This window comes from Myxine glutinosa, chromosome 13 (assembly GCF_964187855.1).
Source record: "Myxine glutinosa chromosome 13, kmMyxGlut1.1, whole genome shotgun sequence".
Taxonomy (NCBI): Eukaryota; Metazoa; Chordata; class Myxini; order Myxiniformes; family Myxinidae; genus Myxine; species Myxine glutinosa.
The window spans coordinates 41,909,300-41,925,161 of record NC_136273.1 but is presented as its reverse complement, the minus strand read 5'-3'; the positions used below and the strand labels follow the sequence as shown (position 1 = coordinate 41,925,161).

At 46.7% G+C, this 15,862-nt stretch overlaps 1 protein-coding gene across 3 annotated transcripts in view; it reads left to right on the top strand.

Annotated features, from left to right (window-relative positions):
• Nucleotides 1–15,862, top strand: part of MYMK (myomaker, myoblast fusion factor) — a 170,769-nt gene that overhangs the window by 56,122 nt on the left and 98,785 nt on the right. The window contains exon 1 of one of the 3 annotated variants that reach the window (XM_068134322.2): nucleotides 6,356–6,636. The exons of the other annotated variants lie outside the window; for them this stretch is intronic. The gene's annotated coding sequence lies outside the window, so the exon portion shown is untranslated. Of the gene's footprint in view, nucleotides 1–6,355; nucleotides 6,637–15,862 lie in introns of those variants that run through there. 3 annotated transcript variants of the gene reach the window in all.

The window sequence follows — 15,862 nt, the reverse complement described above, 5'->3', positions numbered from 1 at the left end:
CAGGAGGAAACCTTTGCTGTCCAGAAAGAACATCAGGGAAAGACTAAAGTTTGCCAATGAACACCTCGGCAAAGACCAGCACTTCTGGAACAATGTGCTCTGGACAGATGAGTCAAAGGTAGAGCTATTTGGCCACAGTACCAGAAGACATGTTTGGCAAAAACCAAAGACAGCATTTGACCACAAGAACCTGACACCAACTGTAAAGCATGGTGGTGGAAATATTATGGTTTGGGGCAGCTTTGCTGCATCAGGGCCTGGGCAGCTCACCATCATAGAATCCAATATGAATTCTTCATTGTACCAGAAGGTGCTTGAGGATAATGCGAGGCCATCTGTCGGAAAGTTGAAGCTCAACCGAAGGTGGACCTTGCAACATGACAATGACCCTAAACATACCAGTAAATCCACCAAGGAATGGCTGAAAAGAAAGAAATGGAGGGTTCTGGAATGGCCAAGTCAAAGCCTGGATCTAAATCCCATTGAGATGTTGTGGGGGGATTTGAAACGAGCTGTGCATGCAAGAAACCCCTCAAACATCGCACATCTGAGAGAATTCTGCATGGAGTGGGCAAAAATTTCTCCCAGTCAATTTCTGAGACTGTTAGACAGTTATAAGAAACGCCGACTTGAGGTTGTTTCTGCCAAAGGGGGCAATACCACCTATTTTTTTTATTTTTTTTTATTTTTTTTGTATACAAGATCGAGGCTCGTGAAAGAGCGAACATTAATCACACAGAAAGATAAACAGACACATAAAACAAATAACATCGGGAGCGGTAGACAAGATGAGGAGAGAGGGGGAAGGACACAAACACAACATTTGAGAGCAGGGACCGAGAGACATCGAGAGATCTGTGGGAGGGAGAGGGCTTTGGGGGGGAGGCATGTGAAGGGGGGGGGGGTGGTGGGAGAGGTATAAACATATGGACACTGCCAGGACTTCCAGGAAAGAAGTTGGAATTTCAAACAAGGTGGATCTGGGGTGAATTCGTGGGGGTAGAAAAGATCAAGGTTTTGGATGGGGGAAGATAAGAGATGGTGGTGAACAGCTGTTTTAAAGACCTGGAGGGAGGAGTGGGATTGAAGGGAGTGTGGGAGTTTGTTCCAGAGGCGGGAGAAAAGAGGAATGAAAGAGTGAAGGTGAGCAGAGAGCCGAGATTTCGGCAGTTTAACCATCAGAGGGTTGCTGGCAGATCTTGTGCGACCTGTAGGAATATTTGGGGACAGAGCACAGAGAGAGCTGGGGGAGCAAGGCCGGAGAGGAGTCGGTAGAAGACAGAAAGACCACCTACCTGCCTGCAGTGAGTGAGTGAAAGGCCCTCAGAGATAGCTTCATCGCCGGAGATTCCAATGATTTTGAAAGCTTTGGATTCAACAGCGTGAAGCCGAGCCAGGTGTGAGGCAGGAGCACCAGCCCATAGGGGAGAACAGTATTCCATTGAGCTGCTAATGAAAGCCTTGTATGTGGTGAGGAGCTTAGGTGTGCCGAGGAAGGACTTCGCACGACGGAGGATGCCCAGTCGGCGACTGGCTTTGGAGGCCAGCTTGGAAATGTGGTTTTCCCAAGAAAGATCATGGCAGATAGTGAGACCCAAAAGCTTGAGCGACAGACCTTCTTGGAGAGGATTGTTGAGAAAGTAGATGGGAGGGTTGTCCAGTCGATCTTTTCGGAGAGACATAGTAAGAGAGTGAAATTTGTCAGGATTGAAAGACATGTTCCACTTGTTTGACCAGTCTGTGATTTTGTCCAGGTCTTCAGAGAGTGAGGAGGCTGCAGACTGCCGATCTGAGGGAAGAGGAATGGAGCGGCAGAGAGTGGAGTCATCAGCAAAGAGATAGAGAGGATTTTCCAGAGAGTCGGAGAGATCATTGATAAAGACCAGAAAAAGCACAGGGCCCAGCACACTGCCTTGGGGAACTCCAGCCTGAACAGGAAGGGGAGATGAGAGAAATCCATTCAGGGCCACACGTTGACTACGACCAGAGAGGAAGTCCGCAAGCCATGCATGGAGATTTCCATGGATACCATAGGAGGAGAGTTTGGTGAGCAGAGCTGGGTGCCAGACCGTATCGAAGGCACGTGATATGTCAAGGGAGACAGCTCTGATTTCCTGTTTGGCATTGAGGACCTCCATCCATTGTTGAGACAGCAGAAGCAGCATGTCCAGAGTAGAGTGACCTGGTCTGAAACCAAATTGATGATCAGAGATCAAGCCATTGGAGAAGAGGAAAGATTTCATATCCGAAGCAATGATGGATTCCATGACTCTGCTGATAATTGGGAGCAGGCTGATTGGTCTGTAGTTGCAAGGATCTGTTTTTGCACCTTTTTTGTGTAAAGCGGTAATGTTAGCTGATTTCCAGGATGCTAGCAGATGACCTTGAGCAAAAGATAGGGTGAAAAGAACAGAGAGAGGGTGAGATAGAGCGGCAGAGCAGGATTTTAGGACCCGTGGGCTGATGCCGTCTGGTCCAGTTGCAGAATCAGAGTCGAGGTTTGACAAAAACTCCTCCACCTTGTCAGGAGAGATGGACACGGAGTTCAGGAGCAGTTGGGTTCGACTGGGAAAGGTGGGAACAGAGAGAGATGGGTTTGGGACGAAGGATTTTGAGGCAAACACAGAGTTGAGGCATTCGGCTTTGTCACGTGCAATGTCAACTGTGTGGCCATTTGAGGTAAGGGAGGGGATGGAGGGGGAACAAACACCAGAAACGGATTTGACCAGACGCCACCAGGATTTGGAGGAAGGAGACAGGTTTGAGAGTTCATTCTTGAGTGAGGAGAGATAGTGCTTCCTGGCACTCCTGAGGGTAGACACACACTTGTTCCGAGCTTGGTGGAAGGAACTGAGATTGCCTTCAGTTGGATTAGCCTTCCAAGAGGCAAAGGCAAGTTGTTTCAGGGCAACTGCCTCACCACAAGATTCAGTGTACCATGGACGGGAGGAAGGGTAAGACAACTGAAGGCGAGATGGGATAAATCTGTGCATGAGAGAGATCAGTTTGCTTTGGAAGAATTCCCAGGAAGAATTGATGTCAGAGGCAGTGGAGATGGGAGACCAATCCAGACGATTGATGGCTGCTTGAAGACCGTCCCAGTCGGCCTGAGTGAAATGCCAGACTCGTCGACGCTGAGGAGGCTCTCTGAGAATGGCCAGAGAGATGTCCACTTTGACAAGCACATGATCAGAAGAACCGATTGGAGCAGAAGAAGAGCAGCAGACATTAGCAGGGAAGTTTGTCATAACCAAGTCTAGAAGAGAAGATACTCCATTGGCTGAGATCCGGGTCGGGAAATTGACAGATTGTGTCAATCCCAGTGAGTCACAGAAGTCCTTTGCTGAGGTGCCATGACTGGTGAGAGAGGAACCCACACCCAACCAGGTGGCATGATGACAGTTGAAGTCACCACATATGAGGAAGAGAGAGTTGGGATGAGTGGATAGAAGTTGGTCCATGTTGTCAGACAGTGAAATGTAGATGGAGTCATCACTGTTTGGGGGATGGTACAGAACACATATGAACAAAAGGTGGGAGTGGAGAGGAAGCCGTAGCCAGAGGTACTCCTGGGGGTGAGGAGGAAAGAGGGCAGTGCAAGGAGAGTGAGGAAGAGAGTTTTTGATAAAGATAGCCACCCCACCACCAGGCCGAGGCTGAGGTCTATCATACCGGAGGAGGGAGTAACCAGGAAGAGATATTAAGGAATCAGAGACATCTTGAGGGAGGAAAGTCTCTGTTAAGCAGATCAAGTCTGGATTGTCAGAAGCAACCTGTATGGAGAGATCAGTCAGGTTTGAGCGAAGGCCCCGGATGTTTGAGGTCCATACCGTTAATGAAGAGAGAGGGGGAGCATCAGGTACAGGACAGGGGAGGGGAGGAGTAGGGTAAGATGAAGGATGAGAGGGGGAGGTAGGGAGAAAAGTTGATAGTGTGTCAGATATTGCAGAAGAGTTCCAAGAAAGGGAAGGATGAGGAGGATGAAAGGTTTGATGGTGAAGGGATGAGGCACAGTGAGGGGTTGTTTGAGGGGGGGCAGAGGAAAGTAGAAGGTTTGGGGGGGTGGAGGTATGAGATAGAAGGGAGACGAAGTGGGGAGGAGCCAGCTTGGAGGAGGAGGGGGGAGGAGGGAGAATTGGAGAGGAATGGTATGGGGGGAGAATTGAATGGGATGGGTTGAGGGGGAGTTTTGAAGGGGAGGAGTGAGGGGGGAGTTTAGGAGGGGAGGCGCAAGGGGGGAGTTTTGGAGGGAAGGGGCAAGGGGGAAGTTTAGAAGTGGAGGGGCAAGGGGGGAGTTTAGGAGTGTAGGGGCAAGGGGGGGATTTCGAGGGGAGGGGCAAGGGGGGAGTTTAGGAGGGGAAGGGCAAGGGGGGAGTTCAGGAGTGGAGGGGCAAGGGGGGGGATTTGGAGGGGAGGGGCAAGGGGGGTGTTTAGGAGGGGAAGGGCAAGGGGGGAGTTCAGGAGTGGAGGGGCAAGGGGGGAGTTTAGGAGTGTAGGTGCAAGGGGGGGGGATTTGGATGGGAGGGGCAAGAGGGGAGTTTAGAAAGTGGATGATTAATGAAAGACGAACATTGATACAAATTGGGTTTGTTGTGATTTTCAAGTTAGCAATCCGATTCAGAACGATGGAGGAGGGATGGAATGAATGTGAATTTAGACCATGTAGTGAGGGAGACGTATAAGATATTGAATTTCTTTTTTTTGAAGTGGAATGAGCTGGAGAGGAAATTGAGAAAAGCCTTTTAAATAGGAAGAAAAACAGCGTGTTGTAATATACCACTGAATAAAACACAGAAGGGGAAAGGTTAAACATATTTAAATAATATTTAAACAGAACTGTGAACAATCTTCTATGCACAAAATACCAACGGGGGGAGAGCCAAAAGGGACCACCACGAGTCACGTGAACAGCGCAAACGGTGGATGGCAAGGAGATAATGGGGGCGGGGCGAACAGCACACCTGGACAGAAAATACAGGATGAGACAACAGTACACGTGGAGAAAGGAAAATAAATGTTTTTGGTTTGTTTTTTTTTTGTTTGTTTTTTGTTTGTTTTTGGGGGGGGTGGGGGTGGGGATTTAGAACGTTAGACAGAGTATTATGTTCGGGGTAGAAGGGAAAAAACTAAGAGCCAAGCAAAACACGCTTAAGTTAACAAAACACCGACGGGGGTACAACTACAAGGCCACACACGAGGAGCAGAACACGATTAATTAATTACGAGTTACAGGAAATTCAAACCAAAACTAACTATAATCAAACAATATCGCATGGATGATAAAATAACGAGTTGAAATTTGACAATCTATTTGGGGAAATGGGGGAGAAACACGTGGTCGAAGAACGAACGAACGAATAATAATGAATAAACGAATGAGCACAGAGAAGGTAATGTCTTTTTTTTTTCCTTTTTTTTTGTTGAGATTTACATAAGGAAGTAGGCTATGGGGTGAAAAGACTGGGAGAACAGAGAACGAAAGTTATTGGATCACAAACGACGGACCGCTGAGAGAAAAACAAAGCCTCAAGGTTGTACCGTGTTCACTGTACAAGGCCTCAAGACACGACACGAATTAACACGATTTTCAATACAGGTATGAAAGATTTGCACCAAAAATCTTCGTCGGGACAATATACGTACATACACCATAAAATAAATACAGTTATAACGAAAATACAAATGGGAACAATTACTTAACTTCGATTTCGATGGAGAGCGTGTAGAGCTGCGAATAAACGAACCCTCGCCAGCAAGACTGGAAACGGAAGTCCTGAGCCCCTCCCCTATTAGAGCCAAGGGTGTACTTACTTTTTCCACATGCGAAATTTGCATTTATGTTTATTTAAATTATACAATGGACTACAAAAATGTAAATGTTTTATGATATTTGTTATATTATATCACCTTTATCTATCAATATTGTTGAAATGAAGATCAAATAGCTGTATGTTGAAATATGTTGAAAAAGTCAAAACTTTACATGGGGTGTACTTACTTTTTCACGTGACTGTATATTTATAAACAGAAATCGGGCGCGACCTTTGACTCACCCTGTGTATATATATATATATATATATATATATATATATATATATATATATATATATATATATATATATATATATATATATATATATATATATATATATATATATATATATATATATAGATTATAGAGAGATGTATAGCAGATTCAGGCGTTGGAATTGCTGTGTTCTGCTCTCCTATCATCTGATGTAATAAAATGATCCCATTATTTATACCAACTGGGATGAACAGTATTTATACCAATGCAAGTAATTTGCCAACTTCAATGCTGACCGAGTATTTGAAGATGTAAACTATAGAGATCCTCTTTCGAATGTCATCCTGAGCAGAGAAGCAGCTGTGAATGAACGTGACCAGCTGTCCCTCATTCACAAAGAGTTCCTTTATGACTGATGCTGCCTGGTAGCCTTAACATAAGACTAATTTTACTCACAGAAGACTTGGGCTATTGCCTTTGAGCTGGCGTGCTATGATAAGTGAAGATCGTTTACATTTGCGCAGGTCAATTCCAGGTCGTACCACCGCACGTTCTTGCGTTTTTACATCCTTTAGTCCAAGTTCAGGAGACTTCTCGTGCTGGTGAAGGTGGGTAAGCCATAACCGTTGATCGTTTTAAAACTGTTTGAATCCATTCGTTTATGCCATGTGTGCTTGAATCAACAGATTTGCAAATGAGGAAACAGAATGCGTCATCAGAGTATGGATGTGGTGGAGGCTGGAATGGTGTTGGTAGTTAGATGTGTGGGGAGTACAAGGATTGCAGTCGGAATAGGATCAACATTTACTCCATTATCTTTTCCAGCCATCTCCAGACTGATGAAACGAATGCTGCCTCTTGGCTAATTGTAGACCTTGTTGTTCAAAAACGAAGTCATTTGGAATAGCTTGATCTGCGCCAGTACAATACTTTCTTCCTGAAGAGCAATTCCAACATTTCAATACGGAGCTTTAGAAATAAAATGGATTGTTATTTAAATAAAGATTTTTCGTGTATTATTTATTTGATGAATTCTAAAAACAATATTTCCTGTGAGCATTCTATAATGTATTAATGAAGGTAATTTCATTCATCAAGCATTGTATAAATTGATACATTTGACAAGTACAGCAAAAAAAAATACAGTACAATGACACATAAAGACACATACCCACACACATGCATGTATACATACATATATATATATATATATATATATATATATATATATATATAAATATATATATATATATATATATATATATATATAAATATACATATATATATATATATATATATATATATATATATATATATATATATATATATATATATATATAATTGTTGCATTGTTGCGGATCTCTGACGTCGGCTCTCCCCTTATCAAGGGGGGGCTAATCCCCTTGTCTCTTTAGCTGGCCATCCCGAGTCCTGGGGGTTATAACGTCCTTCCCGGCGTGGCGTTAGATAGGGTTTGTTAGGCCTACGGGTTCACTACTACCTAAGTACCAATGCCGGCCGGAAACGAGGGAATAACTCCCGCTCGAACCACGGATATGTTGGAAAATGCCGAGCGGTTAGCAATCCGCGATCTGAGCTGTTAACAATGAGACTAAACTCGATTCTGAGCGGTTCCTAATCGTGCCACAGGTACTCAATTGAGAAAAGACGAAAGCGAAGGGATTAAGACGAAACCAGAAAGAACAGGTGAATTTATTACAAACAAAAAGAAGAAAGGAAAGAATGTACAAGAAAGGAAGAAGAAGAAGCAGGACACTGGGCAGTCTTAAAGCAGTCTTATTCTATACCCCAGACAAACATACACACTCACACGGGGATTGTAGCTGGTAGGTGGTCAGGTAGAGGGTCCGGTGATGGGGTCCAGGCTCCAGGTGTGGCTCCAGTCCAGGCCCCGGTTCAGCGGGCGAAAACCCGGCAGGCAGCTCCGCGTATCTTGGAAACGCGACCGGACCTTACATATAGCGGGGGGGAGGCTGGTGTCCGGTACGTGTGCGCTCCTGGACAAGTCCATTAATAAGCGCGTCTCCAACCAAACTCGTGCGCATTTCCCAATCAGACTCGTTTAAGTGCATCTCCAACCAACTCGTATAAGCGCGTCTCCAACCCGAGTCCTTTTTACCGCCAACCTTCCACTCAAGTGCTGCCGTATCTCTCTCTTCAAGCAACCAGCGCTCCCGACAAGTAGTCCATCAAAGGGCTTTGCGTTCGCGCTTTTATAACGCGCCACGCGATCACTACGCGGGCCTCAAGGCCACGCCTGTCGGTGATGTTACATCAGCCCTGGTTGGCTGGTGAGGGCTTACCGGCCATGCCTTTGACGGCTGGTTGACAGGCCACACCTTCTTCTTGGCGTTCCGCCCCCTTTTTCCTCGGGCCTGACCGCATGGTTTATGGCGGCACTTGAGCGAACGCTAAGGCACCGACTGTAGGGGCGCGTAATGGCGTCGCTTGGAGAGGGAGGTCGCAAAATGAACGGAATGGGCCTAATCTTATTTGATTGACGCAACGCAGATTCAACTATTGGAAACACGGGTGCGGAATGGAGGGGAACGGCGAGAGCCCCGCAGCCTTATCTATTAAAATCAAAACACCCGGTAAACTGTGTTCAGATGTATGTACAAAAATAATATAAGGATTTATTCAAATGAAAAAGGCAGGACTGGAAAAACAACGCGCCGGTAATAAATATCCTAATCGGGATCCCGCCCACCAGACCTCAAATACAAAACGGGGGAATATGAATTAAGAACTTGCTCATGCGCAAGATTGGAAGTCACATTCTTTCGAAGCTGTCCATGCGCTCACGCTTTCGAAGTTAAGTAATTTTTTCACAATTGTGTTTTTGTCGAAACTGTATCTATCCTTCGGTGTGTGTACTTATCGTCTGTCTTTATTAAGATTCTCGGTGTTAATTTTTCATACCTGTATACAAAATCGTCGGTTAAATCGTGTCGCGTATTCTGAGGCCTAGTCGAGCACCGTGTCCGACCTTTAGGCTTTGTTTTTCTCTCAGCGGTTCGTCGATTGCACTGCAATTACTTTTGTTCTCTGTTTTTTTGTCCAGTCTTTCACCCCATACTTCCTTGTTTAAAATCTGAACTCAAAAATAATAATAATAATAATAATAATAATATTTCCTTCTCTGCTCTTATTCGTTTATTTGTTGTTCTTATTTGTTCGTTCGTTATTCGACCACGTTGTTCGTGATCACGTGATCACGTTAAAAATGTTTAAACTTTCCCCTGAAGAACTGTATTCTGTCGTATATTATAACAACTTTTTCTTCTTCTTCTATAAAAGGATGCTTTCGACTTGCTCACCAAATCTATTCATTCCAAAAAAAAATTCCATCTCTCACAGTTCCTTTTTTCTACATTCCCGAAACTCTCCTGCACTCCACCCCTCCTTCGACGTCCTCAAACGTATTTTTGACTCGAAGGTCTCAAGAAACTCATTTTGCAATAAATGTTCATTTCCCATTAATCGTACACTTTTCAAAATCCAATCTCACCCCTCCCGTCCAAATCTTCCCCATCACCCCTCCCCTCCAAATCGACCCCCTTGCCCCTCCCCTCCAAATCTTCCCCATCACCCATCTCTTTCAAATATTCCCCCTTGCCCCTCCCCTCCAAATCTTCCCCATCACCCATCCCTTTCAAATATTCCCCATTGCCCCTCCCCTCCAAATCTTCCCCATCACCCCTTCCCTCCAAAACGTCCCCATCACCCCTCCCCTCCAAAACTTCCCCATCACCCCTCCCTCCAAATGTACCCCCTTGCCCCTCCCCTCCAAATCTTCCCCATCACCCATCTCTTTCAAATATTCCCCCTTGCCCCTCCCCTCCAAATCTTCCCCATCACCCATCCCTTTCAAATATTCCCCATCACCTCTCCCCTCCAAAACTTCCCCATCACCCCTCCCCTCCAAATCTACCCCCTTGCCCCCTCCCCTCCCAAATCTTCCCCATCACCCATCTCTTTCAAATATTCCCTCTTGCTCCTCCCCTCCAAATCTTCCCCATCACCCATCCCTTTCAAATATTCCCCATCACCTCTCCCCTCCAAAACTTCCCCATCACCCCTCCCCTCCAAATCTTCCCCCTTGCCCCTCCCCTCCAAATCTTCCCCATCACCCATCTCTTTCAAATATTCCCCATTGCCCTCCCCTCCAAATCTTCCCCATCACCCCTTCCCTCCAAAACGTCCCCTCACCCCTCCCCATCCAAAACTTCCCCATCACCCCTCCCCTCCAAATGTACCCCCTTGCCCCTCCCCTCCAAATCTTCCCCATCACCCATCTCTTTCAAATCTTCCCCCTTGCCCCCTCCACTCCAAATCTTCCCCATCACCCATCCCTTTCAAATCACGCCCTTGCCCCTTCCCTCCTAAACTCCCCCACACCCCTCCCCTCCGAGACTCTCCCTTGCTCCTCCCCTCCTAGACTCCCCTCTCACCCCTCCTCCTCAAAGCGTCCTCCCCGCTTCTTTCCCCTTCCAACTTTCACCTTCATCTCCCCCAACCTTCTGCCTCGCTCTTCCCCCTCCTCAAATAACACCTCACTGTGCCTCACCCAATCACCATCAAACCTTTTGTCCGCCCCATTCTTCCCTTTCTCCAAGCTATTCTGAAATCTCTGACACACCTTCAACAGCTCTCCCTACCTCTTCCTCCTCTTCCACATCTTACCCTACCCCTCCTCCCCCCTGTTCTGTATCCGATGCTCCCCCCTTCCTCTTCATTAACGGTATGGACCTCAAACATCCGGGCCTACGCTCAAACTTGACTGATCTCTCCATGCAGGTTGCGTCTGACAAACCAGACATGATCTGCTTAACAGAAGCTTTCCTCCTTCATGATGTCTCTGATTCCTTGGTATCTCTCCCAGGTTACTCCCTCCTCCGGTATGATAGACCTGAGCCTCGTCCTGGAGGTGGGGTTGCTATCTTTATAAAAAACTCTCTTCCTCACTCGTCCTGCACTGCCCTCTCTTCACCTCACTCCCAGGAATACTTTGGCTACGGCTTGCCCTTCGCTCCCACCTTTTGTTCATATGTGTGTTTGTACCGTCCACCAAACAGTGATGACTCCATCTACATCTCGCTGTCTGATAATATGGACCAACTTCTATCTACCCATCCCAACTCTCTCTTCCTCATATGTGGTGATTTCAATTGTCACCATGCCAGTTGGCTGGGTGTGGGTACCCTCTCTCACCAGCCATGGCTCTTCAGCAAAGGACTTCTGCGACTCACTGGGACTGACACAATCTGTCAATTTCCCGACCCGGATCTCAGTCAACGGAGCATCTTCTCTTCGTTTATGACTAACTTCCCTGAAAATGTCTGCTGCTCTTCTTCTGCTCCAATCGGCTCATCTGATCATGTGCTTGTTAAAGTGGACATCTCTCTGACCATTCTCAGAGAGCCTCCTCAGCGTCGCCGAGTCTGGCATTTCACTCAGGACAAACTGGCACGGTCTTCAAGCAGCCATCAATCATCTGGACTGGTCTCCCATCTCTACCGCCTCTGACATCAACTCATCCTGGGAATTCTTCCAAAGTAAATTGCTGTCTCTCATGCACAGATTTATCCCATCTCGTCTTCAGTTGTCATACCCTTCCTCCCGTCCATGGTACACGGAATCTTGTGGTGAGGCTGTTGCCCAGAAACAATTTGCTTTCGTCTCCTGGAAAGCAAATCCAATGGAGGGAAATCTCATTTCCTTTCACAAAGCCCGAAACAAGTGTGTGTCCACCCTCAGGAGAGCCAGGAAACAATATCTCTCCATTCTCAAGACCGAACTCTCTTATCTGTCTCCCTCTTCCAAATCCTGGTGGCATCTGGTCAAATCTGTTTCTGGTGTTTGTTCCCCCTCCATCCCCTCCCTCACCTCAAACGGCTACACGGCTGACTCCGCACGTGAAAAAGCTGAATGCCTCAACTCTGTGTTTGCCTCTAAATCTTATGTCCCAAACCCATCCCTCTCTGTACCCACCGTACCCAGTCGTACCCAGCTGCTCCTGGACTCTGTGTCCTTTCCTCCTGACAAGGTGGAAAAGTTTCTGTCAACCCTCGACTCTGATTCTGCAACTGGACCTGACGGCATCAGCCCACGGGTCCTAAAATCCTGTTCTTCCGCTCTTTCACTCCCTCTCCGCTAGGATATATATTGTTGCGGTTTTTGAACCCTCCACTTTGTAAATATTGGTAATAATCCCTTATAAATAACCCCCTGTAAATATTCCTACTTTTGTGTAAATGTCAAAGGTCGCATCCTAGTTAGGTCATATTGCAACACGTAGAACACCATAGGCTCTTCTTTAGTTATTTCATTAGTATGTGTTCTAGTTAAGGATCTGTTTCCAATAGTTGAATCTGCGTTGTATTAATTAAATAAGAGAAGGCCCCAAAGTTCCTTTCAACATCAGTGCGAGTGGTCTTCTATCCCGCAAGCCGCCATAAGCCACGTGGCAGAGTTGGAGAAGAAGGGAGGAGCGCCAGGAATGAGGCGTGGCCCACCAACGCACCATCAAGGGGCGGACCAGTGAGCCCTCACAACCAATGAGGGCCGAGGCAGCTCACCGATGGGCATATCCAAAAAGGCAAACGGCTTAATATGCGATCGGCCAATATAAGCGGGCGCGTGGGACTACTTAGAGAGATGAGTGATACGGGAGAGGACGCCAGACGCGGAAGACCCGAGAGTGGTGAAGGAGTCCCTGCTTGCCGTTGTCACGGACCATTGGAGGCGCACAACTGGCCGAAGGCTAAGGGTCAATTTATTACGTACGCCGCATCCCAGTCTTCCCACCCGCGATATAATTGTCCGCTCACATTAAACGCCACGTGAAGCTGCCGGCCGCTTGTTGCTGCGGTACGAGTGAAAACCCGGAGCGTGGACCGGAGCGAGAGGTCGGAGCCGAACCTCGATGCCTACCAGCTGCCTGGACCATTCTCTTCCTTCCCACCACCACCACCACCTTTTTGTGTAAGTATGTTTGTTCTGTCCTGGGAGTGATATATAAGAGTGTATAAGGTTGCCCTATGTCCTTTTATTTCCATCTTTTGTATATTCTTGCCCCTTTCGTTTCCTCTTGAGTATTGTATAATAAATTCAGTGTTCCTTCTTATTCTTTGGGTTTTCCTCTCATCCGGTCACTTTAGTCTTTTCCCAATTGAATACCGGTGGCACGATATAGGAACCGCTTAGAATCGGGTTTAGACTGCCGCTAAACGGCTCGAGCTTCGGATTGCTAAAACGCCCAGCAATATTCCATCTTGTCCGTGGCTCGGGCAGGAGTATCGCCCTGCTTCCGAACGGAATGAGCGCGATATCTTCTAAGGACTCAGACGGCCAGCTTAATAGACGAAGGGATTAACCCCCCCCCAACCCCCCCTCGGTAAGGGGAGCGCCGTAACCCGAGATCCACAACAATATATACAGACTTGGCATTTAATATGGAATATTTTTTTTGTGGGGGTGAACTTACTTTTCAAGATGAATTAGAACCATAAGTTCATTGGAATTATGTTGAAATTATTCTAGATTTTGTTAATGTGACCTTTAAAAGAAACAAAAAACACATTTGACATTTCGAAGCAAATAAATTTATCCTTGAAAGTGATGTAAACTGATATCGAACTCAATTCACGGACAGTACTGTGTTAAACTTATGTACGTTTTCCAGAAGTATCTCTTTATTTTACACATGAGCCAAAAACAATTTCAACAGAAACAAAAGTTAAATTATGACTGGGATTACGGACAGTAAAATTACAGTTCAGTACTTCGTGTAACCCCCACGAGCATTCAGGAGAGCACGTACACGTTGAGGCATTCTGTTCACGAGATTTGCCAAGGTTTGGACAGGAATCGCTTGCCATGCAGTGACAATAGCCTGCTGCAAATCACGCACAGAGGTAGGCTGCTGGACCAAGTTGTCGATTTGACGCGTTACTGCCCACAAGTTCTCTATCGGATTCATATCCGGGGACATGGCAGGCCACTCCATATGCTCGACACCACGGTCAACAAGAAAGTGTTGGATCATGCGAGCACGATGAGGCCGTGCATTGTCATCTTGGAAGACAAAGTTTCCTCGAAAGGCTGCACGAGCAAATGGAAGCAATGTTTCTTCCAAAATGGCCTTGTACTTGAACTGGATCAGGTTTCCATTTAGAACAACCAGGTCAGTTTTGCCCCCTGCATGAAAAGCAGAACAAACGGTCACCCCACCACCTCCAGCTTGGACTCTTGGCACTATACAATCTTCGTTGTAGGCTTCATGCACTTGTCTGCACACTCGGACACGGCCATCTTGACGATAGTCCAGAAATCTAGACTCGTCACTGAAGGTCACGTGATTCCAGTGTCCTGGCTGCCATTGACGGTGCTCTCTGGCCCACTGAAATCGGCGCTGGCTGTATTGTCTGGTCAGGCGTGGCTTTCTCAGGGGACGCCTTGCACGATAGCCTGCTTGAACCAGTCGTTGGTTGCCTAGCCTTCTGGATACAGGTACATTTGTCAGTTGCTGTCACTCAGCCCTCAGCCGATTAGCTGACTTGGTCCGGCCATTGCAGACTAACCGGTGCAGCTGGCGATCATCTCTCCTTGTGATTTTGCGGGGACGTCCTGGCCTCGGTATTGCAGTAGGGACACCCCTCTGAGCATTTCGTTTCAGGATCTTTGACACCTGACCTTGAGTGATGCCATACTGCCAAGCAATAGCACGTTGTTTTATGCCGGAATTTCGTAAAGCCACCACTCCATGACAAACAGCATTGTCGAGTTGACAGACCATCTCCTGAGGAAGCGGCCATCTCCTGAGGAAGCGGTTGAAAACAGGTTCCCTTTGGAGGGGAAGCGGCCCTGCTTCCCCTCCAAAGGAGGAATCACCGAAGCAGAAATCACCGAAGCAATAACTTTTGTAGACGTGCAGCAGTTGTTTTCCACAAACACAGAACGCAACAACCCTTATATACCCGATTGTGAAGCCAATCGTCAAATGTACCTGTCCTTACATTTTGTCATGCCACCTGTGATATTATCCTGTTATTGACTTCTTGCTGCGAAAGACAATCAATGACATGGTTCTTTTGACAAAGAAATCACCGAAGCATAAAAGAAACTCACCAGATTGATATACTGAGTTCAGAAAGTAAACCCAAGTCAAGAAAAAAAAAAATATTCCATATTAAATGCCATGTCTGTACATATATATATATATATTTATATATATATATATATATATATATATATATATATATATGTATGTATATATATATATATATATATATATATATAGTTGCGGATCTCAAACTCGTCGACGTACTGAGGGGGGGGGGGGGGGGGGGGTTAAGCCCTGCTTCCCCTCGCGCTTCGAGTCTTCGAGGCCGCCCCCACACTCTACTCATGGTGGACGGAATGCTGGACAATTCCAGCCGCCGAGCCCACAGCTAACGTGTGGAAGGGTTAACGGTCACGACCCGAGTACCTTCGACACACGCAGCCGTGAGAACGGGAGATGAACCTCGCACGAGTCATGCTGGTCTTTAACGGCCGAGCGGTTGTGCGTCGCGTAACTCGTGCCGTTAACACTATGGAACCCGATCGAGCGGGTTTAACTCGTGCAATGCTAGGCCAATGGTGAAAGGATGAAGATGGCCAGGTTGGAAACAAACCACAGGATTTATTCACAAATGTACAATAGTTATAGAAAGGGACACAGTGGAGAACCTTAATGGCCTTACTTACGTTCCCGGACAAGGGCCCTCAGACCCGTTCGGGGAAGGGGAGGAAGAGGGGAATGCGCCC